General features: G+C 47.1%; 1 protein-coding gene across 3 annotated transcripts in view; it reads left to right on the forward strand.

Moving 5' to 3' along the window:
* The first annotated feature begins 412 nt into the window (after positions 1 to 412).
* Positions 413 to 26775, forward strand: part of Farp1 (FERM, ARH/RhoGEF and pleckstrin domain protein 1) — a 263579-nt gene continuing 237216 nt past the window's right edge. For 2 of the 3 annotated variants that reach the window (XM_078016237.1, XM_078016241.1), the window contains exon 1: positions 413 to 552. The gene's annotated coding sequence lies outside the window, so the exon portion shown is untranslated. Of the gene's footprint in view, positions 553 to 924; positions 1049 to 26775 lie in introns of those variants that run through there. The other variant, XM_021729859.3, reaches the window with a different exon arrangement.

Here is a 26775-nt window from a genome sequence, read left to right on the forward strand (position 1 = left end):
CGGCGCGCAGGTCGCCGGCCCGGACGCTGGAGGGGGCTGTGGCTCTCCTGCTGTCCCCGCGGCTCGGGCTGTGGGCGCCCAGGCTCCCCCCGCGGAGGGGCCGGCCCAGGCCGGGGAGGGGCGGCGGCCGCCTGCACTTCCCGCTCGCCTGGCCTCGGAGGCGGCGGGTCCAGCGTGGGCGCAGCGGCTGCAGGCGCTCGGCTTGGAGCGGGGCGGGGACGCGGCCACCGCCCGCTTTGCGCTGCTCCTCCCCGCGCGAGTGGCGCTCGGCTGGGCGTCAAGGCGGCCATGGCGACCCGGAGCCCGCTCCCCACCCACCCCGCCTGCTCCGCCCTCCCCTCCGCCCCGCGCCACCTTTGATGGCTCGGACCTCTGCCGGCCACCGCCAGCCCCGCTCGCGCGCCCGCGCCGCCGCCGCCTGCGGGTATTAATAGTCCGCGCCGCAGCCGCAGGCGCAGCCGGGAGCCGCCGCGCCCTCGCCAGCCGGGGGCTCGGGAGCTGCAGATCCCGCAGCCAGGACCGGGAGCCGCCGGAACCGCCGGCGCCGCCGAGGTAGGAGGCGCGCGGCGAACAATGACCGCGGCCGGGAGGGCGGGCGGGGGCCGGGGTGGTCCCGGCATCGGGCGGCAACTTGTGCGAGTCGGACGCCTGCAGCGCACCGCGCCGGGGCGCGGGCGGAGGTGGGCGCGGGCCCGCGGGGTCCCGCCTGGAGGAGGCAGGCGGCCGGCCGGCCCCCGCAGCCCCGGCAACAATAGCGGGAGCTCCGGGGCCTCGGGGTCCGCGCCGCCCTCTGCTCCCTTCTCTCACCTCCGCCGATCGGGCTGCGGGGCTCGGTGCCCGTCCCCTCTCGTCTCCCCACCCCCTGCGCCCTTCCCCCGCTTCCTGCCATCCCACCCCGCCGGGTGACAGCGGCCGACGCCGCTTCCGGACCTCGGGCCGCAATCTCGGTCCCCGAGGCCGGTTGTCGGCCAGGGAGGTGGCCGGTGGCGCGGATGCCACCGCGCCACTGAGTGCCCGCAGCTCTCCCACGCGCGGCGCCAGGCTCTCGGTGGGTGACAAAGACGAACACACCCTCTGCCAAAGTTAGATTTCGTCTCATTACCGCACGCCTTTACGGAGGGCAAAGTTTGAGGTTTTCTTCTTTTAAGCGAAGGACAGATTTTGTGTGTGCGGTGAGCATTTCAAAACAACTTCTGATTGTGGTTTTATGATTAAGTTCCGGAAACTTTAGCTGTGTGATCCGGCTGAACCCGTGTGTGTGTGTGTGTGTGTGTGCGTGTGTGTGTGTGTGTTGGAGGGAGAAAATATGAGTTCCCTGTAATGGGTCTGGATTTCATTTATGGCAGCTGTAGAGCAGCGGCTGTTGGGGATTATCTTGGGTTCCCCAGAAAGGAGGGGAGGCCAGACTCACAAAGAAACGCGGACCCTGGTATCAGATGGGCTTGTGGAGACGTGGGAGCGATTGCTTCTCATCTGGAACAATTTAACAGTCTCAGTTTCTCCCGCCCCTCCCCCTCCGTCAGCTCTCTGGAGTACCCGCGGCCTCAGGCTGTTTCATTTTATTGTTGTTGTTAAACCTTCTTCCTTGTTAGTTTCCCAGGTTTGACTGGCTCAGCCCTGGCTCCTGCCCTGGATACCCCGGGGACTCCCGTCTCTTCCATCCAGCAGGCTGCGTTTCCTGAGCCAAACCCCGGCCTAGCGTTTGGGTTACGTTTAATGTGCTTTGCACGTGGTGACTTGCCAAGCCCATTTCAGAACGTCCCCCAGCATTGTCTTGCTTTTCTTATTCAGTCTGAACAGGGGATGGAGAAAGAAAAGCCTTTTTGATCTTGAAAGCTTTGAGGGGGAGTTGCCTTAAAATTGTGCTGGTTTTTCGGATAAGGAAGTCTTTATCCTGGGCTCTCTTCCCTCATTCCTCTGTATGCCTGTGTGTGTGTATGTGTCTGTGTGTGTGTGTGTGTGTGTGGGGGGGTATTACCCCCAGCTTTTCAGGTGGATCCCTCTTCAGGATAGACAGATCCTGACAATGCACTTCATGTGTGGATACAGCATCCACATGGCTCACTTTATATTCCTGCAGCATCGTTCTGCAGCAAGGCACCAATATTGGAGTTACTCCAAGCACAACGAAACGTTTGTGTTTTTAGAATGTCTGGCTAATAGATCTGCTTCTGGGTAAAATAAATAGAAGCATTATTGGGCAGTGGCTGGTTTACTGGGGGAAGTGCTGTGGAGATAGTGTGCGGATGCCTGCCTAGCCAGTGCCTCCCAGAGTCTCTTGTGTGGACAGGAAATTAGAAATACCTGGCGTGGAGGTAACTGTGCCGGTGTGGATTCGGATTCTAGGATGTGCCCTCCTGTGACTTGGGGGGTGTGCTGTTCATTTAGAAGAAGTTAATGTCATTGTGGAATCCTTCTGAAGTTAGGATTACAATGCTCCTTTTCACATTGATATTCCTTTCTCTCCAATGGATGTAGGATCATATTAAAATGGGAATGCTGCTTTTTTGACCAAATATACTCAAAGAAAAATTTAAAATAATCGCTCCTAGACAACTTTGTTGCTGGGTTATTGCAGTTATTTCAGAATTGTGCCGAGACTGTCAAGAACCTTTATATATGTGTTTGTTGTGTTTTTCATTAAATAAACTGTCCAAGGAAATTGCTTTTTAAAAAGATAAGAATTAAATATAGTATTGAAAAGGTTAGTTTTTTTTTAACAATGTTCCTAGTCCAATATTCATGAGCACATAGGAGGAGGATACTTGTGGTAAACAACAAAAAATAACTTTATTTTTTCCATCCTAAAAGAGGTTAGAGGACACTAGACCAAAAAAAACAAGAACCTGTTTCTTACATGTTAAATACGCCTAGAAAAAAATGACCTCTTGACATTCTGGGAGGATGAGGGAAACGTAATGAATTTGTAGGAACTTAATGTTTCGATAGCTCGGTGACCTGGGCGTTTTATACAGACCTTTACAACTGGCCCCGCTTATTGCTGAGAACAACTTAGTATTTTAGAGGAAGGCACGGTCTCCTGTAATTGAAGATGCACAGGTAAGAGGGGCCCATGTAATCCTGTCATTCATTTTGGATCCTTTCTACCTTGGTAGACAGGCATTCCCTGCGTTGGCTACCATTTGCCTGGGAGAGGATAGAGGAAATCTTAGGACCTTATGTCTGTGCCTCTCTTATTGCTTTGGATTGAATGATCTCTCCAAGCTGGGCCTTTGGGTGGTAAGTGGTATGTCAACTCCCTTTTCTTGGGGAGTTTATCCTATGGCACTACTTGACCACTGTCCTCCTGCCCTGGTTTGCCATAGTGGCATAGGTTTAGCTGTTACCTTATCAACCTTTTCCACACAGCCAGAAAGAGCCAAAGGGTTTCCATTCCAATGATTTGAAGCCCTAATTTCTCCAGTCCCCTTATGTCAAATGCAGCTTTGGTTTTTAGTGCAGAAGCCCTCAGACACTGTTTATGTCAATGGGGAGAAACTGCCTTTTTTTTTTTTTAGTTGTAGTTGGCTACAATATCTTTATTTTATGTATTTATATGTGGTGCTGAGGATCGAACCCAGGGCCTTGCATGTGCTAGGCGAGCCCTCTATTGCTGAGCCACAACCCCAGCCGGAAACTGCTTTTTAATAGATACAGTTGTCCTGGTTTTAATCAGAGAAATGTTTTGCCAAGTTGATACTTTGAGCAAAAGTGGACAGTTGATACATTATGAAAACATGTTGCTCTAAGGTTTTGATAATTATGAAATTAACCAGAGAACCATCAAGATGAGCATTGTGTTGTGTCCATCTACACCTAAAAAATAAATGTTTTTAAAAAAATGATGTGATTAACACCGAAGGTTTGCTCAGCGCTGCTTATGAACTTCCATTGTAGTTTTCTTATCTACTGAGGGATAGAAATTATAGGCAAATTGCAAGATTGGCAGTTAATATGGGAACTCATCATTTATACTGAATTAATTTCATATATAAAGCTGTCATATCTGTATTTGTTTTAAAAAAGAAAAAGCCAAACCAGATTTAACTCTTTACCAGCAGGGTAACTTCACTTTAGGCTTAGACCTTGGTGAAATGCTTTTCATAAAGATTATCTATTATCTTAAAAATCTAGTAGAATGACTTTCACAATTTTGGTCTCATCCTGAATCTAGTATAGTGCCTGGAACATAGCAAACCCTTAGTGACTAGGGTTTAGTCTTTTAATGTCCTTTCAAATGAGTCTTCAGGTTTTTAAAAAATAATTTGTGGTGCTGGGGATTGAACCCAGGGCCTTGTACATTGTGAGGCAAGCACTCTACCAACTGAGCTATATTCCAAGCTCCAGTCTTCAGGGTTTTTAAGAGAAAGTTGATATTAGCACTGGCAGATTGAAGTTCCAGGAATTTGAAATTTTGATATTTGATTTTATTTCCATTTCATTCTAATTTAGCAGGTTGGTTCTTAAAGCTGGTGCATAATGTAAAAAGACAGATTGATTTCTCTCTCTCTCTCTCTCTCACACACACACACACACACACACACAAAGACCACAAATCAGACAAGGAGAGTGTGAAGGAGAAAGTAAAACTCTCCTGAGTCCTACCACCTGTTACCCAGACCGTCCATTAAGATTTTGGCAGGGGGTTTTCTAATGTCCTCATTTCTGAGCTTCCCCCAGACTCGGTGGCTTTCTGTTTTCCTAGCTCTTATCTGTATGATTCACTGGGCTCCCCATCCTTCTTCTGTACCGAGGTTTGCTTCTGGGATGGTGTCCCTTCTTTCAGAGATGCATCTTTTAGAATTCTGTTAGTGAGCATCTGTTCCTGGCACCCTCCTTCTGCTGTGCTTTATCTTGACTTCTGAATGATGGGTCACCTCAGTTGGCGGTTCTGGGTGGTGGCTCTCATGTGGTCCCGTGGCAGGGGCTGGCTGTTGTTGGTAAAGTCAGTCTTTGCTCTCTGGCTGCTTTGAAGATTCTTGGGTGCTCTGCAGTTCAACAGACTGTGTCTGGGTCTACTTCTTTTCTCCTTTTCTTTTCCCCTCCCTCTCGCTCCCTTCTCCCGTTCCCGTCTTCTTATCAGTTCCTTTCTGTTCTTCAGTCCTGTTCTGGTGTCTGGATAGGGTGGTTTGTCCATTCCTCCTTGGCCACCGAGTTGTTTTTGGTTTGGGTTAAGTGGATAAAGCTACGACCGGCATCTGTGAACAAGCCTTTGAGTGGAGGTCTGTTCCATTTTTCTTACTGCTTCTTCTGATGACTGTATGTTTAGTTCCTATCTGTTTTTCCAAAGGAGTTCCCTGTTTGAGATTCCCACCAGAAATGTATGAGACTCACAGTGACTGATCCTCGCCAACACTTGAAATTGTCGGTCTTTTCCCTTTTAGCCATTTAGGTGGATATATAGTGATATCTCATTGTGTGTGTGGGTGTGTGTGTTTTAAATGTTTTCCTGATGGCTAGTAATAACTTTTCATGTTTTTACTGATTAATTGTATGTTTAGTGAATTGCTAATGTGTTTTGTATTTATAATTGTTTTTTTGTTTGATTTATGTAACATCTGTCTTTTCTAGTATACTTAGCATTTCTCTTAATGTTATATTACAGTTGTAGGAGCTTGTTACTTAGGTTATACACTCTGGATGTAAGTTCTATGGTGGATCTATGTCATTTGAATATTTTTTTTTTTTGGTATTGGGTATTGAACCCAGGGACACTTTATCACTGAACTGAATCCCCAGATCTTTAAACTTATTTATTTATTAATTTTTAGTAGTCAGTGGCCTTCATTTTACTTGTTTATATGCAATTCTGAGAATCAAACCCAGTGCCTCAAACATACTAGGCAAGTGCTCTACTGAGCTATAGTCCTAACCCCTATCCCCACCCTTTTTTATTATTAATTTATTTTTGGTACCAGGATGTGAACTCAGGGTTGCTTAACCACTGAGCCACATCCCCAGCCCTTTTTATTTTTTTTCTTTTGAGACAGGATCTCATTGAGATGTCTAGGGTCTTGCTAAGTTTCTGACGCTGGCTTTGAACCTGCGACCCTCCTGCTTTCCCTGATCACTGCGATTATAGGAGTGTGCCACTGTGCCTGGCTTATTTTTTATTTTTCATATAGGGTCTTGCTAAGTTGCTCAGACTAGTTTTGGACTTGTGATCCTCCTGCCTCAGCCTCCCCAGTAATTTGGACTGTAAGTGTGCGCCACCACACCCTACCTTTACCTCTGTTTTATATTGATGTCATTTGAAGAGAAAAAGCTATTAAGAAAACACTTAACATGATCTGATTGTTGAATATGATCAGGAAATTTATTCAGCTTTGGAAAAATAACACATTTCTTGTGGGTAAGGCATACATTAGTACTGAACGTCAGACTCCATTTACTTGAGGGTGATGGAACAATTATTCTTAAGTAAACTGACTTGAAATGAAAAATGAAAATGAAAAAAATTATCTGTCTACTTTGAAAATGTTGTGTTGGCAAATAGGTATTTAAGGTTATGATCAAATAAATTGTTCCTAGAAATCTCAAGTTGATCATGCTTGTTCTTTAGCACACGGAAGGATCATGGGAAAAATATTTTTGAAATCTATTAAAAAAGGGAGGATTTGGATAAAAGCAAGATGTCACATTCTAAAAAGAGGTCAGTGTGGCACATTGAGGTGGCTGGGAATGGACTTGAATTCCTCCAGTTTGGGAACCCCTACGTGTATGTCAGTTTCTAACTCAGATTAATATGCATTATGAAGTGAAGGAATATGTTTCCTAAGTTTTGGTTCTCCTGCCCATAAAAATTAAATAGTAAACACTGGTGGATTTGAATTAGAATTTGTGAAATGAACACTTTGATATTTTAGAATGTAGTAGTGGGATGGTATCAAAGGTACCGAGTTGGGAATGTAGGGACTAATGCAGACATTGGGACGTTGGGCAAGTTATCTTCTCTCTTTCCCAAAAACCTCAAGGGAACATTTAAGAGTGCATTTATCTGCAAGTGACAGAATGTCTGACAAGTAGCAGTTTAAGCCATCAAATATTTAGTTGGCTAGCCCCTATTCCCAGCCCTTTTTATTATTTATTTATTTTTGGTACCAGGGAGTGAACTCAGGGCGCTTAACCACTGAGCCACATCCCCAGCCCTTTTAATAATTTTTCTTTTGAGACAGGATCTCATTGGGATGTTTAGGGCCTTGCTAAGTTGCTGAGGTTGGCTTTGAACTTGCGACCCTCCTGCTTTCCCAGATCACTGGGACTAGAGGTGTGTCATGAGAGGAGGGGCCTCCCGCCTTGTGACTCAGCCTCAGTGTCATTAAGGACCCAGGTGCTCTGGTCGTTCCCTGCTGTCGTCCTCTGCAGGCTGCTCCTGAGCTTGGGCTTGTGGGACCGGGTAATCAGACCAACTAGCTGTTGTGGCTGGTGGTGGCTGCAGCTCCAAGCTACATACTGTCACCCATTTGGTGTGGGTAGATCAATAGTGGCTTAGGCTCCTTTAAGCCTCCAGCATCTGGGAGGTTTTTGGAGAGGGGTCTGGGAGGTGTTTCTGTACTCTTAAAAAGAGACCCAAAGACCAGATGGGATGCCTGGAGCAAGAAGTTGGGATGACTTGGGCAACAAGAGGCTGGAGCTGGAGGATGGATCCAGAGACCATTATGTGTTATTGAGTCATACAGATATTTTTGCACTTGGCAATTGGTACTCTAAATAATACTAATTTGCACTTAGTATTTTTTAAAAAAGTAAGTGCGTTTTTCTCCTAATTCTGCTGGAGTTGGGATCTTCTGTTGCTGATACAAAGCATCAAGACTGATAAATCGGAAGAGTTTATCTTTCATCTGGCATTTAACATTAACTTTGAGAAGACTCTTTTCTATCTGTTATTTACATGAAAAGTGGTTTTGTGGATAGGCCAGATCACTCAGAGATGAGCTGTTTTTTAAGGACTTAAAACATTTTTTTTTTTTTTTAGTTGTTGATGGGCCTTTATTTTATTTATTTATTTATATGTGGTGCTGAGAATTGAACCCAGTGCCTCACATGTGCTAGGCAAGTGCTGAGCCACAGCCACAGACCCTTAAGGACTTTTGATATTTGAGAATGTGTGCAAACCATGCAACCAAGTCTCCATGAATTTCACCTCTTTTTATTGGTGGCCTTGTAGGACGTCTGCTTGGAACTGGCCATGTTGCAGTTTGAAATCACAGAACACATTTGGCTATGATAGCAACAACCGAGTATCAGTTTATTTCTTTAAGAAAAGCAAAGGCAGTGCCTGCCATTTCCATTAACCTAGGATGGCATTTATGGACACATTTAGTATAGCTTAGGAGGTTTGTGAGGACATCATTAATCAGGGGTTCAGTATCTTCCTTTATAATCCTCCTATAGCCTTTGATTCTCTGGCATCTGATCCTCTGGTCAAGGTGGAGCCATGTGGAGGGACCTGCTTAGAAATCACAATTTGGGAAAACTAGAGGTTTCTTGAATGAAAAAAAAAAAAAAAACCTGATAAATGAATTTGTAAAAAAAAAAAAAAGTTAAAATGATTTTAATCGTAACCTTAGTGTTAGTTCAAGCAAATGAACATAAAACACCCAGGTGAAAAAAATTATAGCATGTAGAACTACACTATTTTTATCTTTTAATTTATTTGACATAATGTTTTAAAAAGAAACCTGAGCCAGGCATGGGGGCTCATGCCTGTAATTCCAGTGGCTTGGAGACTGAGGCAGGAGAATCACAAGTTCAAGGCTAGCCTCAGCAACAGAGAGGCCCTGAGCAACACAGTGAGACCTGTCTTTAAATAAAACACAAAAAAAGGGATGGGATGTGGTTCAGTGGTCGAGTGCCCCTGAGTTCAATCCCCAATACCAAAAAAAAAAAAAAAAAAAGAAAAAGAAAAAGAAAGAAAATATGAGCCCTTTTCCCTTGTTACTTGCATGGCCAATTGAGGAGGTTAATTTGCATTTTTCCTGCCATTGTATTTTTAGATCATTTTATATAAGGGCTGATCAAGCGATCAGATATTTAGTTTATTGAATATATTGAATCTGCTAGTTACTGTTGGTGTCACAAAATTAGGGCTTAATCTCTGTTTTCAAAGAGCATAGCATCTAGACTGGTTGGGAGAACCAGGTGTCGTAAAAGGCGATCTGCAAGAAGCGATTGCCGAAGGCGCTAGTGTTGATGGAAGCAGGCAGGATGGTGGGCCCTGGGCTCTGTTTGGAAGAAGGGATGTTGGACTTGAGCCTTGAGTCATGAAGCATGTTCTTGTTTCCTTGTTTGTTTATTTTAGTGCCTTACTTGGTCGCATGTTTAAAGTAACAGTTTTTTAAAAATTCAAGAATAAAACAAGGTAAAAACCCTTGTAGTCTTGTGGATCAAAGATTGTGAAGATTTGAATTTGGTTTGTGTCCATTCGTGCTTTGGCACCTTGTCTATTTCCAGGATTTTTTCCCTACGTGGACAGATATACATTTAAAATAGTAGGTAGAAGGATGCAAGTCCACTTTAGGAGCCACGTGTCCCCTTGACGTTAGCTGAGTGTTTTCCATATTGAATTTCCTTTGAAATTAAAATGCCTAACAGTGGTGCGATGATCCCTGTGTGGTCCCACAGAACGTGTCCAGTGTCCTTCATTGGCTGGGTGGTTTGCTTGCGGCCTTTTGCTGCAGGGACCACCTGTACCTAAGTCTGTGGAGTGAAAGTCTCTGGGGCTTTTTTGTTGCAAGGGACAGAAGTGCAGTTTAGGTCCTCTGCAGAAGAAGACTGAGCTCTCAGTACCAACCCCAGGAAGGGCAGAGGTGGACCGTGTCGGGATCTGGACCTGGATCCATACCTTCGAGCCCCCTGGTGGGTGACTCTTTGGGTGTCTGGTCTCTGCTTTTCATGGGCATTGGTTTTGTTTTCCTTGTTACCCTCTCTACAGCCATTCTGAGTGGCACAGTTTGGTGATGGAGGTGTTGGAGGTGGACAGAGAGGAGGGAGTGGGCAGCTTTCTGCACACTGCAGGAAGTTTAGCAACCATAGTGCCCACCCTAAAATTTAAGTGGTCCCTCTATCATCCTGGCTGCTAATATCAGCTGCCTCCATTTTTTTTTTGGTACCAGTGATTAAACCCAGGGGTGCTTAACCACTGAGCCACATCCCCAGCCCTTTTGTGTGTTTTATTTAGAGACAGGGTGTCACTGAGTTGCTTAGGGCCTCACTAAGTGGCTGAGGCTGGCTTTGTCCTGGAGATCCTCCTGCCTCAGCCTCCCAAGCTCTGGGATTACAGGCCAGCACCCTACCTGGCTGGCTTCCTGCACTTTCAATTCCCCTTGGGTTTCTGCTGTGATGAGGATGCCTAGGGGCTGTTTGGCCCCTCCCACCAGGTGTGACTCCAGATTGCCCAGAAAAGGGGCCACTCTTGTGGTGGACAGTGTGTGTGTACCCCCAGGATGGGCTGAAAGATCTGGAGGGATTAGGGGAAGGAGATTGTGCCCAGACAAGAGTTGCCTTTCCAGAATTGATCAGCACACACAAGGAAAGACATGTCTGTGTGGGATGGATCAGCAGGGAACACGAGGGCAGCAGTAAAAACCAGAAGCCCCTCTGTCCCCACCTGGTGGGGGTGGCACAGGAGGCCCTGGAAGTCCACCGTGGCATAAACCTTGATGTCTGTGCTAAACGTACAGCCCTTCTGACCTGGCATGTCTTGTGCCAGGTGTCATAAGTCATTTGTCACTCCTTATATCTTGTCCTCTCACTTGTATTCAGTCACATCTTCCAGTGTGGTAGAAAGGAGGGCAGAGAGAGCTCTGGCTCTATGTGACTCCTCGGCACGACTGTCCCTCTGGTGAAGGTTGAGTCTGGTCCCCAGTACGTACTCGGGAGAGCAGGGCCTGGGGCCGGGAGGGGTGGGCGCTGACCAGCGTGGGGAGATGGCACCTATCCTCTGGCTGTCTGTCACAATCCTTGGTGACTGAAGTTATAATTTCCTTCTGCCCTAGTCCAGCCCCAGCACACTGGGCCACTGCGGAATACTGTCCCATGTTGACAGAGGAGATAGCGCATTTGTGACACACCTGTGCCTTGCATGTTCCTCAGAGACCCGGTTAAAGCACGTGGGTTCTGTGGTCTCCTGGTGCAGCGTGGAGCACTGGGGAAGAGCTCGGGGAGCAGCAGCGCGTAGGCGCAGCCTGTCTCCGTGTCCCGCCATCCGTGTCTGGCAGGGTCCCTCCCTATGTACAGTTTTGCTTTTTTCACCAAAATTAGTTCTTGGGGGTCAGAAGCCATGTCTCAAACTTCTCATTGAATCTTCCAGGCACTTAAAAAAAAAGCCTTTCTTTGGTTGATTAGTGAAAGTCACATCATGGGATCATGGTTGGAAATTCCAGCTCCTGATTAATTTCTGGGTCTTCACAAGTTAGGATGAAACCGATCTTACTAACGAGATCTGTTCAGTACCTCCCACAGGGTGGGCACTGTTCTTTGTGTGTGTGTGTGTGTGTGTGTGTGTGTGTATAAATAATTCAGTTGCAGACTGACCCAATACCTTTATTTTATTCATTTATTTGTATGTGGGGCTGAGGAACGAACCCAGGGCCTCGCACATGCCAGGTGAGCGCACTGCCGCTGAGCCCCCGCCCCAGCCCCAGCCCCGGGCACTCTTCTTTCCGTGAGCATCAGTGAGTGAAGGCCCTGCCCTGGTGCAGAGTATCCGTCTGTGTCTGTATTTTCTTTGAGACAGTTTTGATTCTGAAGGGAGGTGCTGCCTGCCAGGGGACCCGGAGGAAAGCTGTCCAGGTTGATGATCTCCCCAGTGCTCACAGAACTCCTGAGATGTCCATGGTGGCAGAGGTGGGTGGTATTTCCTAGACACCATGAGACAGCTGCTCTGGGCCAGTCTGGGGGCACGTACAGCGGATCTCTGGGACTTCAGAGATGGTGCCCACTCTCTGTTCTTCCCGTAAACATTGATTAGAACCCGAGCAGTTGTGTATGTTCCTTGCAGGTGTCCTGGGGATCCAGCCAGGGCCTGTGTGCTGAGTGTGTGTGCTGCCTCTGAGCTCCCCCCCAGCCCTGTATCTGTGTTCTTTGAAGGAGCTTTAACTCCCACAGGAAAATGTTTGTGGGGAATGTAGCAGGAGGTTTGTGCTTGGCTGTCAAGGAAGGTGACGTTAACTTTCTGAAAGAAGGTGGAATGTGGGGCACAAACCACAGATTCTATAAAATTTGCTTTTATAAATCCTTGAGATCCTCACTTTAGGATTGGAAAATCAAGAAGACCCTAGTCCCTGAAGGTGATTTAACAAATGGTTTTGTTTCTCCGTAAGGGAAAAATGAGTTGAAGTTGCTTATAAAGGGAGGTATTTGTATTTTTATTTTAAAAATCAAGAGTAAAACTGATGTTTTTCTTGGATGTGTAGTTCTGTGAGTTCTGACACATGCGTAGATCTGTGTAACCAGTGTTCACTCAGGACAGGAACATTTCTGTCACCTCAAAAAAAAGTCCCTTGTGTATCCTTTGTCACCCTAGCCCATTAACCACTGATCTGTGCTCTGTCACTGACTATACTTTGGTCTTTTTCAAAAAACTTTCATCACAGCGTGTGTGACCTTTGAGACTGGCTTTTTTCATCCAACACGTCATCTTTGGGGGTCTCCTAAGTTGTGGTGCACGACTGGAATTGCTTTACTTTTGCAGATGAATAGTAGTTCATCTTGCAGATGACTTGGGTGTGTGCCCATTTAGCCACTGAAGGACATCTGGGTTGTTTCCAGTTCGGGGCAGTTATGGCTGTAAAATTGGAGCTGCTGTAAACTTTCACATGTGAGCTCCATGTGGACATGGTTTTGACCTCCTGTGGGTAAGACGCCTGGAAGTGAAGTCCTTGTCAGCACTTGGTGTTGTCAGTACCTTTTTGGTTTAACCATTTTATTTGGTTTGTACTGGTATCTTATCATGGTGTTTGACATACGTGTGTACATATATAAGCACACACATACATATGCATACATACATATGAACATATTTACATATATTTTTTTCCTGTCTGGGGTGCTGTACCACTAAGCCATATCCCCAGCCCTTTTTATTTTTTTATTTGAGGTAGGATCTTGCTAAGTTGCCGCAAACTTGCAATCTTCCTGCCTCAGCCTCCAGAGTCACTGGTTTACGGTGTGAACCACCACACCTGGCTATATTTATTTTCTAAAACAAAAAACACAGAAAAACATTTTTAAAGGGAACCAACTGAAGAAATGACTAGTTTCTTGGACTATGTAGCAGAGTCCTAAGGAACTCTGTGAGCTGCCTATTTTTGGAACGGTGGGCTAGAAGGGCAATGTGTAGGTAAAAGTAGAACTTGCCAAATAGGTTCTGCAGGGAATAAATGTAAAGATGTCATCTTAAAGCGCTTATCTCAAAGGCCAATAGGGTGTATAGATTAATTTCAGTAACTATTTTGTTAATTTTTCTACACAAAATGCAGTGATAATAAAATCACTGAAGCAACCACTGGACAGTGTCAATGTGGGCAGAACACAGCCATCGGGTCACAGGATGGTTAGCTGTTGCTTCAAGGCCACTTTATCCACTTAAAGTAACAGAAAATATTATCTTTTTTTCATTTCTCTGAGTTAGGACTTTAGAAGTGCCTTAAATGAGTAATCCTGATTCACGTGTTTACAATGAAGATGTCCACGGGGGCTTTAAGATCTGCTTCCCAGAAGTCTCATTAGGCTGCAAAGGCAGGTTGGTTGAGCATCCTCACAACATGGTGGCTGCCTTTGCCCAGAATGAGAGATCCAGTGAGGAAGCCACAGTAGAAAGCACCATAACTTTTATGAGCTAGTCCTGGCAGTCACACACTGTCACTTCCACAGTATTCTTGGTTATAGGGGCTGTTAGGTGCAGAACAGGCTGAACTGTGTTATCTGCAGGGCAGGCTGAACAAATGTTAGCTGCAGGATGGCCCACACACTCAAACCCCCCTCTGTCTGGTCCTTTATCACCTGTTTGCGTCAAAGCTGAACATTCAACCCCCCCTCGTGCCAACAAGGCAGCTTGCAGACCCAGAGGCCCCGTTAGATTTGGGCTATAAAAACTCCCTCCTGCTGGGCCCCTCTCTCTCTTGCTCTCTTGCTCTCTCTCTCTTGATCTCTCTGTCTCCCTTGTGTGCATGCTCTTCTCTCTCTCTCTCTCTCTCTCTCTCTCTCTCTCTCTCTCTCTCTCTCTCTCTCTCCTCTCTCTCTCTCTCTCTCTCTCTCTCTCCTCCTCTGTTGCACTGCTGCAAAAAGATCTCTTGGTCGCTCCGAGTGTTGTGGTCACTTTCCTTTCAGGGGCCAGCCGTGATTCACTGGGAGACGACTACACAAATGTGTGGATGCCATGAGGCGAGAGTCATTGGGCGCCATTTTGGGAGCTGACTGCCAGAGGCCCTGAGGAATCTGTGTTCAGCTTCCACCTCTGCCACTCACAAGTTGTGTGTCTAGAGAAAATCATTGCATCACTGAGTTCCAGATTCCCCTCATCTTTAAAATGGAGGTCACACCTAGAACATAATACCTGCTGAGATAGAAATCTTGAATTCTACATAACTTGCTTATCAAAAATAGTCCTTGTGATTAGCATTTTTGAAAATCTGGAATCTTGAAGATTTGGAATTTCTTTTAGAAATGGAAGGAAATACAATAAGGGACTCTGGCAGTTTATAAAAGCCTTGTGATATCTCATATTATTTAACAATGAAGCTTTGAATTGTAACTGTGCACAACATGTAAACAAAGGTTAAGGAATAACATTAAGGAATAACATTCTTTTTTAGTAAAGGTCTTGGTCAGGGCTTCTTTGACTTTTAGAGTCCATATATGATTTTAATTTTTTCCTTCCTAAAAGGGGAAATCCAATCATTTTGAATCAGTGAAGACCAAATTCCTTATCAACTCTTGTTCTCAAATCTTTAGTAATCTCCCCAAATAGCAACTGTGGAGTGTGCAGCCTGGCGGGCTGTGTTGGAGGGGCTCCGAGACGGTGCCGATGGGTTTATTCTGTCTGCGGAGCAGATATTAAGGATCCCTGCACGACATTCCCAACTCTTCATAGAGATTTCCTCTTCGAGGAGTTTTAGAATGCTGAAGTCAGCACCCTTGACTTTACTGGACTTCATTGGACAGTAAAGAGAGCTTTCCGTTTGGGAGTGATGGCACAGGTGGTAACGTCACTGATGATGAGGGGAGGTGGAAAGAAATTGGGTGTCCTTGCCCTGTTTTCTTCTCCAGCCTTCTGATCTCACTACCCCCAGTCCCCAGCCTGTGCCCCTGCCCTCCTGCCCCCGCTGGACAAGAGCAGGCTCCTCAGAGAGGCCGCGGGAGCCTTCCTCTCTCCCTCTTCCTGCCTCCACACCTGCTGCTGATGATTGCCCTGAGTTCAGCCCTCCTTCCAGAAGCCTCTTGAAGGCGAAGGTCTACTGGGGTGCTAACCTGGGCTCCCACATTTCCACTGCCTTCCCCACTCATTTTGTTTGAGTATTTTGAAGTCCCAGGCTGAGTTCTAACTGCCTTAAATACCAAACTCATTTCATTAGTCTCATGATCTGATTTTTATCCTCTTTTTACACAAGAGGAAACGGAGGCATAGAAAGGTTAAATGACTTGTCTGAGGTCACACAGCTTGACAGAGCTGGAATAGAAGCTTGGAAGACTTTCAGTAAGTCTTCCCTAGTTATTGAGAGCAAGTTTACAGGATTTACACCTCTGCACTCAGCACCTTAAAAGTGCCCAGAATATAGTAGGTGCTCAGTGAAAACTTAAAAATTAACTCTCTTGAGTGATGAATTTTGTCATGAATCATTTCTTTCCATTTCTTGGTAAAATGTAGTCTCCCATGACTTCCTCAGGATGTGGAGGTCTGAGTTATTGCTCACCTTCTTCTCTGACCACTCTTTTGTGATTATGCCCTTAGTTTGCTAGATGAAAGATGTTTAAAATTGTATATATATATGCATTGAGAAAGGATGTAGTTCGTGGTGTTCTTCAGATAGGACTAATACCAGTGATTTTTATTTTTTCCTTTGAATTTTTCTAATTTTCTGAAGTTCCCATAATGAATTCTTTTTGCTCTTATAATTAACAAACTAGGTTACTTACACTGAGAAGATTAAACTATTTCTCAGAGATACAGATGTGAAAAGGGAGACCTTTAAACAGTCTTCCCCTGTGAATTTAGCTAAACTTGCACATATGTAAACAATCATGTGTGACATACTTTTGGCTATAGAACATGGCCTTGCAAATATATCCCTGTGGGACTATAGAAACCATCTACTCAGAGATCATTTTCTTCTCCCCACTTTGTTAACGGCACAAAATGAAGGAATGTTAGATGAACTTGACACTGGTGGGAGGGGTGGCTTTCTTGGGAGTTATTTATCCCAGGAAATTTTTTTTTTTTCGGTTTGTTTGTGGTTTGGAAGTTTAAGATCGTGAGATCTCTTTTCCCAACCAGTGGATGTTTTGGTCTGAGATAGAATAATTCATAAGCAGTGAGCCCTGACCCTAGGTCCCACTTCAGAATAGTAATTCCAAAGTCACATAAGTACATCTCAAAGTGAGTGTGAAGTCCAGAGTTGGTGGGAAGGCTCAGAGCCTGTGGCAGGGAGCCCCAGAGAGGGAAGAGTTGCTTCTCTGAGGCTTTTAAGATATTTAGCCAAAACTGCAGGGGATACGACACTGTCCTTACGATGTGATTTCTTTTATTTAAAAAAAACCAGCCATGCTTTGGGCACGCAGAGGTGGCTTGGTTTTCTAGCCACGCCCTGCTGATCGGCATGTGTCTGCACCTGGAGGAGTGGGACTGGAGCCTTTGTCCTGCTTGTCATCCACTCACCCCCCCCCCCCAACTTGGTTCAGGTCCAAAGGCTGAGGAGGAAAGTGAGACAAGTCATCTTCAAGGACTGGAAAGGAAGACCACATAACCCAGCAGGAAGCATTTCCTGAACATTGCTTGGAAGTCTGCTGTGTGAACTAGAAGGCAAATAGCACACCGGAAGTGCTCTCCGACCTGGTGGGGTGGTTCCTGGTCGCACGCTGTCCCCACTGGTGCTGTGCTGGTGCTGTGCCTGGTGCCTGGCCTATATTTGTTCTTGGTCGGGCCATTCAGGGAGGGGGCCCTGCAGGCTCAGGCTCAGCCCCCCATCTTCATTGAAAATGTTGTCATCTCATTCATCTGGATTTTAAAATTACTTTTAATTTTTAAAAAATATTCATTAAAAATGATTATCTGCTTAATTATTGAGTGTTTTGGCACCTCCTGGATCTTGCCCAGGGCCAGCGCGGTACCGTGCAGGTCTTGCCTCACCTAGTGCCAAACAGCAGTCCCCAGGCAGAGGGTGGGACTCTAACCTGCCACCTGCTCCTTCTTCAGCCTCTGCTGCACTGTGATGCCCGGAAGCATTTTTCGGGCTCCAGTGTGGTCTTACCCTTGTGTCTCACAGTCACCTTTCAGAATGCTTCTCTGTCCCTTGATACCCAGTTGCTGGTAGCCAGGTCACTTACAGCATTTTAGCTTTGAGAAACCGAAGCCCAGGCTGATGAAAGCTGAGAGTCACCGTGGCCATGAAGCCCTGTTTTGTAGCTTGGTGATAATGGTTTGGGGTGGGGACTGGTGGTGTGTGTGTGTGTGGTGGTGGGGAGTATGGCTTTTACACTGAAGTCACATTATAAAGGAGCTATGAAGTGAGGGCTTTTCAGGGTGCAGATCGTACCTCTGGCAGGGGGTGCTGTGGGCATCACGGGCCGGGCTCTGTCTCTTCCCCTGCATTCCTGCAGGTTGCCTCGGGTAGACCAGCTGTCCTAAATCCATCACCAGGGAGCCTAATGCACTCGGCTGGGGAATTGGTTGTGTTTCACTGAGACTTTTTCTTTTTTTTTTTTTTTTTAATAAGAAAATAATCTTGTTTCTTTATAAATTTTTTTTCTCACTTTTTAATTACAAAAATAATAGGGTCACTGTCAAAGTGTTCAAAAATGAATAAAGAGAAAGCAATCAGGCAAAATACATGCATACACTTACTGTTGCTATTTACCACAACTCCACATACAGATTGCTTTTCTCATATTTCGCTTTCTTTCCTAAGTTTTTAAAAATGGATTTTATTTTTTTAGACCAGCTTTAGGTTCTCAGCAAAATGGAACACAAGTTAGCCACTATATGTGCCCCCCAAAACCCATTGTGAACTTCCTACGTTTTCCTTATTTGGTGCATTTTTTACAATGTTTCCTTTTTCAAATTAATAATATATTCTACATATGTTTTGTGGACCTCTTTCTCCCCAGTTATCTTGCCTCAGTAATCCTTAAGTCAACATGATTAGGGTCAAAGGTCTTGTAAGGTCATTTCCTGTTGACCTTTCCTCAGAGGAAGGCAGCTCGGTTCACATGATGGGAGGGAGGTCCCAGATGACTTGGGGTTTGAATATTTATAATGTAGAGATTTCCCAGGATGAGCTTGGAGGAATTGAGGGCCTATGAGGGCTCTACCCTTCCTGTCTCTTTTATCACTTGACATTTTTTTCTCAACAGCCTTTGGGGGAGGGGGCCTTAGATTCTTGTGCTATATCAAGTGTTCAGCCTTCCTCCTGAGTTAGAAAACAGAACTGGGGTGAGAGTGTTTCCAGAAAAGTCTTGTGTGTTCAAGGAGCACCTGAGTCAGATGCATTCCTCTGGAAGTTAATACTCCTGTGGGCCCTGCGGCCCGCAAGCTGGGGGTGGGGTAGGGCAGGGCCAGAGGGAGCGGACAGTGTGGCAGGCAGGCAAGACCAGAGGCAGGACTAACAGCTCCACGGTGTGCAAGTGTCTTTCCCGTGTGCACCTGTAGACTTTGGCCTATTTTGTGCACTTTGCATAACTACTGCCTGAGGAAGGGCGTGGTCCCTGGTAGGTGTGCATTAAATCTTTGCTAAAAGAATAAAGAAAGGTGAGGCTCCCTCTTAGAGTTTCTGGTAAAAGTACCCTGAACCTCTCTCAGCTGTTGGTCACAGATTGCTTACAAAGCTAAATTTATTCCTGGTCCTTGTTCCTGGAGCCCCTTCCTTTAGCTTCTAGATTCTGTTTCTACCTTTCTGAGGGATAGACCAGGTTAGAAGTGCTTTAACAACATTCTTGCAAGTCGGGAGCTACCAGACCTTAAGAACAAATACCCTTTCAGAGAGAAAAAATTAAAAAAAAATGCTTATTTGGGACTGTGATATCATACATCAGTGGCCTATAAATTAAACTTGGCCTGACCTTTCTAAACGCCCCATGATTACCCTTCTTTAGAGTAATTCTGAGTAAATTGCTGGATTGCCTGCTACCTTTCTGAGTCATGCTGGCTGGAGTCCTGTGCTGTGGAGAACAGGGAGAGTTCTAGTAGCATTGACTGGGGGCCAAGGGAGGGAAGGGGGCCCAGGAAACTGGCACAGGGTGTCTCCTCCCTTAGCACTGGTTGATTTGCTTGTGGCCTCGGTCAGCTTCTAGGCAGTGGCCTTTGTTTGAGTCACATGGAGATGGATTGCACATCTGGACTCATTTACCTAACGGCCACCAGGTAGCATTTCCCGGGCTCCCTTTGGAGGAGGTGGAAAGGGCCATTTTGTTGGATACGCAGAGAGCCCTGGATTGGGCAGGGGTGGGGGGGTGCTTGGAAGGCTCCTATGCGACACAAGGCTGTGATTCTTGCCTGCTGACCGCTGGGCGTGAGACTCTGCTGATTTGTACTTGATTAAACAGCCAAGCGACACATCTGTGGCTTTAGCGCTACATTCCTACCTCCTGCTGTGAAGCCAATGAGAGCCTTATTAGTCTTTTGGAGAACTCGGATTTTTGTTTAATAGGAAACAAGGGGCTGTTTTCGTCTGAAGAACTGTGTGGCATTCCTCATTCCTGCTGCTCTCGCTTCCTCCTCCCTGATCGGAGGTGCCCATCAGCGTGACAGGGAAGGGCTCCCATACAGTAGGGCCTGATCTGGCCAAGAGGTGGGCCAGTGAGACGCGGCCAGAGCGAATGAGGCGATGGCTTCATTAATGCCATTCATCTGGGAAACACTGGAAGGAAAGTGGGGTTTGCTTTGCCATGCTAATGTTCGAGTCTGCTTTTGAGTTTATCTTTTACAAAGTTTGACACTATTGTACTTTGGCATATTGTTACTACAGGAAATGAACGGTTTTTTTTTGCAGGGGAAAATATCAGTGTTCACAATGCAGTGTGTGGGTGGGTGGGTGGGGAAGGGACTTGTTTAGCAAATAGTGGCTGTAAGCTGACACGGGTGAAGTTTGTCCTGCTTGAGAGAGTAGACTTTTTAACGCTGAGGCATTGTTAATGAACAGGCCTGGAAGAATCGTGACGTGATGACATGGTTATCATTTAAAAAACATCCTTCCAGACCTTTCGCACAGATGGTGGCCTGCCCTGTGCTGTGCTGGGCCCTGCTCTTCCCATGTTAAACTCTCTGAAGGTTCCACATTAGTGCGTGCAGATCCGCCTCATTCTTTTTATTGGCGCAGAAAAAGAAAGTCACTGTTACATTATCTGTGAAATTTTCCTCACTGATAGACGTTTAGGTTTTTGGGAACATTTTGCTGGTGTAGGCAGAGTGGCAGTGAGCACCCTGGATGTCACTTCTTGAGTAAATCTGAAATATAGATTCCTAGGCGTGGAATCCGTGGTCAGAGGGTCTTTTTGCTCTTAAAGCTGATGGACATTGCTGCATCGCCCTCTGAGTCGATACCCATTTGTCTTACAAACCCTTCCATGGTGCTTGCTTTGGGCGAGGAGCTGTGCCGCATGTTTTACAGATCTGAAGAGAGGTCATCATGCTCAGAGCTTCTGCAGAGGAGGAGACTGAGGAAAGAGATGAGGAACTCACCCGAGGTCCATCTCCAGCAAGTGGTGGAGTTGGAATGCGCCCGGGCAGCCCAGTCTACTGTTGGTTCTTCATAACAGTGGGGGCTGTTTCTCCCCATCCTGGGACCCCACAGTGACACCCCCCTTCTTCACCTTTCCAAACCCGATCATGTGGCTGCCAGTTTTTCTTATCATTTTCCATTTTTCTTGTTACTAGTTGAGACGGGACACATTTGCATTTTCTTGACTATTCATCCTCTGCTTCTGTCCTTTGCCCATTTTTTTCCATTGAGTCGTGAGTATATATCTACATGTTTTATACGAAGGAACTCCTTACAAATTAATATGGGGAAAATCAGCCCATCTCATACGAATTCCAGGTGCTTTTTCCTACGTGGTTGTCTGCTGTTTGCCTTTGAGATGTGCTAGTTTGAAGTGACATGGGAGAGAGATTCCGCAGTTTGAAAGCATTTTGTAAAAATCTCCCGATTTCTTCTAGAATTTCACGATTCATTTAAAAATGTCTGTGTTGTTTCAAAAGTTAACCCTGGGATCTGGCTTTATCTGCCTGTAGATGAGAACTTGGTGCCGGGCATTGTCCCGACTCGGCTGTGACCACGGACGGCAGAGCTGTGTCTGGAGACGTTGGGTCTCGCGCGAACCTTGACTACTTTCCTTCCTTGCCCTGTTTGTGCCCCTGGAGCCGTTGATTGTCTTCTTTCCTTTGCTTCCTTTTCCAGGTACTCACCCAGTTTGTTTCAAACGCTGCGTTTTCTTTCCATTGACTTGGATTCGTTGGATCCGCCGAGGCCCCAGTCTCTCCCCTGGGAGTGCCTGTCTGCAGGTTTTCCGGGCTTTTCTGGACAGGGTTGGCTTTCTCTGTGGCCTGGGCGGCATCAGGGACCTCACCTGCTGCTACTTGGGTGGGGGGGCGGGGGCTCCCCTTTGCCTCCCTGAACTCCATCTCTGGAGCCGGGGTCTTGGTTTCTGTTTTCCTTCCTGTGTTGGGCCCTCTCGGTGGCGTGTGGGGTGACCGATGTTTCGAGACCTTGCAGGACACGCAGATCTGCAGACGAGGTGTTGAACTTAAAGGCTGTTCAGGAGTTACAGCTGACCAGGTCCCCTGCCTCGCTGCCACTGGCAGGTGGGCCGGCCCTCCACACCTCACCTGTCCAGGGGTTCTGGGCCAGGCCTTGGTGACTCAGTGCTGGGCTGCAGGTCATCAGGACCACGTGGAAGAGCTTCCTCCTGAGCCAGACTGCCCTACAGTTATGTTTTCTTCAGAAACTTTGTTTTTCCTGGAAATAGTGCACTTTTATAAAGCTTGCTCGATGCTGTGTTTTGGATAAGTGTCCCCAAAAACCCATTATTGAAGGCTTGGTGCCCAGAGTAAAACTGTACTTAGAGGAACCTTTAGTAGGTGGAGCCTTGTGGGAGGCCCTTAGGTGGCTGGGGGCGTGTCCTGGAAGGGGACTGTGAACCTCAGTCTCAGTCTGGTTCCTGGCTCCAGATACAAGTGGTCTGCTCTGCCATGTTTCCTCGCCGTGATGTGCTGCCCTTGCCAGGGCCCAAAGCATAGGACTGCCTCATCCTGAACCTCCAGAACCACGCCCTAACTCAACCTTTCCTCTTTATAAGTTAATTGCTTCAGGTATTTCATTACAGAAAGGGGAAGCTAATACACTTGATTTTTGAATGTACTCATTGCTGAGTTTTCCAAACAACTTCAAGAGTCCTGTCAATTTTCTTTCAAGTAGTTTTTACTGAACTCTAAACTGCAGTAACTGTAGACTTCCTTGACATCATTTTGCCCAGAGCCCCACTTTCGGTAGCACTGGTCTTCCAGTTCCTGTCTGAATGCCTGGTACCCAGTGCTCCAGGCCGGTACCCACCCAGTCCTCACTTTGTACTTTGCTTTCCTCTCTTCCTTCCTTGGTTCCACTCTCCTTTCATGGCTTACGCCATTATTTTGATAGGACACATAATCCAGCAGCTTTCTCAGAAGGTAAAAGTAGCTACATTCCTTTTGAATTGTTACATGTGATATCTTTGGTGTAAGCTTAGATTTACTTGAAATTTTTACTATATACAGGATTAGAAATTGAAACTCTTACCCTTGAAATTTCAAGGATAGTTCTTCATTGTCTTAAAACATGCTTCAGGGCTGGGGTTGTGCCTCAGCGGGAGAGCACTTGTGCCAGGCCCTGGGTTCGATCCTTAGTACCACATTAAAATAAATAAAATAAAGGTATTGTTTTTGGATAAGCGTTTTTGGATAAGTGTCCCCCAAAACCCATTATTATTGCTGCATTGCCTAAAAAATAAATATTTAAAAAAACATGCTTCATATATCACGCCCTATTTGGAACATTTATGGATTTTCGCTTAATTTCTCATATTTTTAAACAACCTCTACCGTTTATCTCAATGGGGGTTCTTTTAAAATTATGTCTGCTGGGCGTCTGTGTTCTGGAGACACTTGTCTGTCAGTCTGAGACAGTTCTTGAATTTTTTAAAAAAATAATTTCTTTCATTTCTCTCTTTATAGATTATTTGACTGTTAGGCCTTTTGGAGGATTCTCCACTTTTCTGCTTTTTAAAATTTCCACCTATGTATATTTTGCTTTTATTTCTGAGAATTCTTCAAATGACGTTTTCAACTAACTATTAAAATAAAGATTTCAGTTGTCCATATTGTTAATTTCCAAGTGTCATCTCTTCCTGTGTCTTAGAAGAAATATTATTTTTCTCCCCTGGGGCCATTGTGGATTTTTAAAAAATCTTCTGTTCCCTAGAGCGTCCCTGTGATTTTAGAAGCTTTGTTTTGCTTTAACTCTGCTTCTTCAGCTAAAGCCCTGACTGACCCTTGGCTGTCAAGAGCAGGGGTGGACAGCGAGGGACTGAGGCTTGGTGGGCGGGTGGTGTCTGTTGGTTTTCTTTCTAGTGGGGAAGCAGCAGGCCCTGGGTTTCTGAGGAAGCCCTCAGGTGTGAGCTGTGTGTTCATGGAGATTCTCTGAGAATTCCATCAGCCGGCCTGGGATGGGCCTGGATGACCTCGGAGTGTTCTGGAAGCAGGATAGAGGAGGGTGCCCTTGGGCCCTGTGGTGCAATAAGGAGCCGCTTCCTCCATTCCCACTGTCTTGCCTCATTTTCAGCCTTGAATCACATGCTCTCAGGTGTCTGCTGTGTGTGAGTCTCTGACCTCCCTGGTTCCATGTCTTTGTACAATCAACCTCTGTTGCAGAGCAGGGCAGTTGGGGAAGGACCGTGGGGTACGAGGTCTGGCTTCTTTGTGCATTGACCACACCCTGTTCCTCTGCCCCTCAGACTCCCTTCAGCATGAGCCTCTTGGGCTCCGGAAGAGGCTGGTCCATGGGCTGGAGGCCCTGTGAGCATCGCTTAGGCTGCCATCCGCGGCTTCTCTGGTCCCCCTCAGCCCAGAGTCAGTGAACTGTCCCGTTTGCTCTTGTGTGCTGCCAGCTACCTGTTGTCTGTCCTTTAAACAATCTGTCCACTGTCCTTTCAGTAGGGTTTTTCGTGGGACAGGTGACAGAGGCAGGTGGTGAATCTGTTCAATTGGAGGTTCCTTTTCCTTGGCCAGGTAGAGTACGAGAGTGTGGCCACAGGTGCCCACAAGTTTCGTTATTATAATTACTGTAAAAGCCGTAGTAATACCAGACCTGAATTATTTTTGAAGTCATGCAAAATGTTTCAGGTCTTTGTAACTCGCTGAAGGCCATTGATATGATTGACTTAAAATCCCTCCTCCCTCCCCCAGGCAGCCTCAGAAACAGCTCGTTGGAGTGAATGACACGTTTGGTCCGCTGTTCCCGCGTCCCCGTGTGGGTCCGCACAGCTCTGCTTCACGTGTCTCTGTCTCGTTTTCCTCCCCAGCACACAGAAAATCAGATTCAGCCTGCGAGGTTTTCTCTGCTGCTCTCCTGACTGCAGATGTCTCCGTTCTGTCTGAGGGTGTGTGCCAGCCTCTCATCCGCGCTGCGTTTTCTTCTGGATGGAACAAAGGAAGGGTGTCCTGCGGAGCCTTCCTGCGCCTGCTGCGGGTCGGGTGGGAGACAGTGGGTGGGAGACACGGGAGAGTTTGAGCTGATGAGCAGAGACTGGGCCTGGGTAGGAATCCGCAGACCCCGAGCCTGGCTGCTGGTCTCAGTTCAGCTGCTCTGAAGGTCTCGGTGACCTTGAGCACCCAGTGTCGGAGGGGAAGGGAAGCTAGCAGGACAAGCAAGGTCCTGAGTACAGGGTCTCCCTGGTTGACAGGGGGCTCGGGCTGGGCTCCCGCAGTTCCACTGGGCGGGTCTGGGCTGCTGGTCTCCTGAACCCCTCAGAATTTCCCCACTACCCCCAGGGGCTGTAGCCAAAAGGATGATTGCCCCATAGCGTCTCTAACCAAGCCCCCCGAAAATGCCCATCTGCAGAACCAACAGCTCCTTAGACATCCAACTTAAAGCAACAGGGAGCTTTAAGACCAGCTTGAGGGCTGGGGATGTGGCTCAAGTGGTAGTGCGCTCGCCTGGCATGCGTGCGGCCCGGGTTCGATCCTCAGCACCACATACAAAGATGTTGTGTCCGCCGAAAACTAAAAAATAAATATTAAAAATTCTCTCTCTCTCTGTCTCTCTGTCTCTCTTAAAAAAAAAAAAAAGACCAGCTTGATGGATGTTCGGAAATAGCCAAAATTGGGGAGACAGTCCCTGGTGGCCCTCCACCTGGCCACCTGTGGTTTCTGTAGGCCTTGGGCGAGCGTGCTGGTTCCATATTTATGTTTTTGGAAGAGGAGAAGCTGCAGCCCCTCTGCTTTTCACACTGTGCTGACTCTGCGTTTCTTTGTGAGGATTCTGCAGGCCTTGACGCGCATGTACAGGAGCAGAAACCAAACTTCTCTCTCCTCCAACATCTGTGGGCTCAGGGGGTGGGGTCTGGAGCCCAGGGAGCGGGTGGGACAATGAGCGCACTTCCGAAAGCCGGGATGGGAGACATCAGAGCCACAGCGCTGCATCATCGGCTGGCAGGGACCCAGTACCACGGCAGACCGACGGCTGGGCCAGAAAGATGCGTCCAAGGTGCTGAGGGTCACGGGGGAAAGCGTGCCGTGGAGGCCTGGGAAGTGGTGTTCTGCTGGTTTATAAGTAAAGGTGCTTAGGGCCGTCTGCCGTGCGGCCGTCTGTCATCCTCCCATCTTGAGCTCTCGTGTGGATGGCTCTCTTTCCCACCCTGCAGGGCTGTGTCGCCCTCAGCCCTACGCACGGCCTTCAGTCAGGGAGCCTTGCGTTGATCACCCTTTGTCCCTGAGGGCTCTGTTCTCCCGGGGCTGGGCAGGGGCTTTTCTGGGCAGTTGGTGTCCATAAAAGGTCCACAGCAAGTTGATCTCAGGTGGTCACTTAGATCTCAGGTGGTGCTTGTGGAAACTCCTTCAGGAGGAATCTGGCCATTTCCGAATGTCCATCAGGCTGGTTGGAATGAGTTCTAAGGGGACCCTGTGACCCTGGAACGCAGCAGGCCTGGGAGGTGTCTGGGGATCTCATAGGCCTCACTGGAAGCCTGGGCCATGGGAGGGGGTGGGGGCTGCCTCAGTGAGTCCTGCCAGTTAAGGACAGCACCAGAGGGTGTGGTTTGCCCCGTTTTTTACCTTGGTGTGGTGCGCACACTGTCCCACGCTGGTCAGGACTTACTGGCACAGGGTCCTTTGAGGAGTAGAAAGGAGCCAGTGGGGGGTGGGGTAAAGAAGGGAAAGAGGGCAGTGGGGAGGGTGCATGTGCAGAAGTGTCACATGGAAACTCTTCTATATAATCAGTATGCGCTAATTGTAATAATAATAATAATAATAATAGGAGCTCGGGCCAGGGTTGCCTGACTGTGGCCTGGTGGTGCGTTGCTTTAGCTGTGCAG

This window comes from Ictidomys tridecemlineatus, chromosome 6, assembly GCF_052094955.1.
Source record: "Ictidomys tridecemlineatus isolate mIctTri1 chromosome 6, mIctTri1.hap1, whole genome shotgun sequence".
NCBI lineage: Eukaryota > Metazoa > Chordata > Mammalia > Rodentia > Sciuridae > Ictidomys > Ictidomys tridecemlineatus.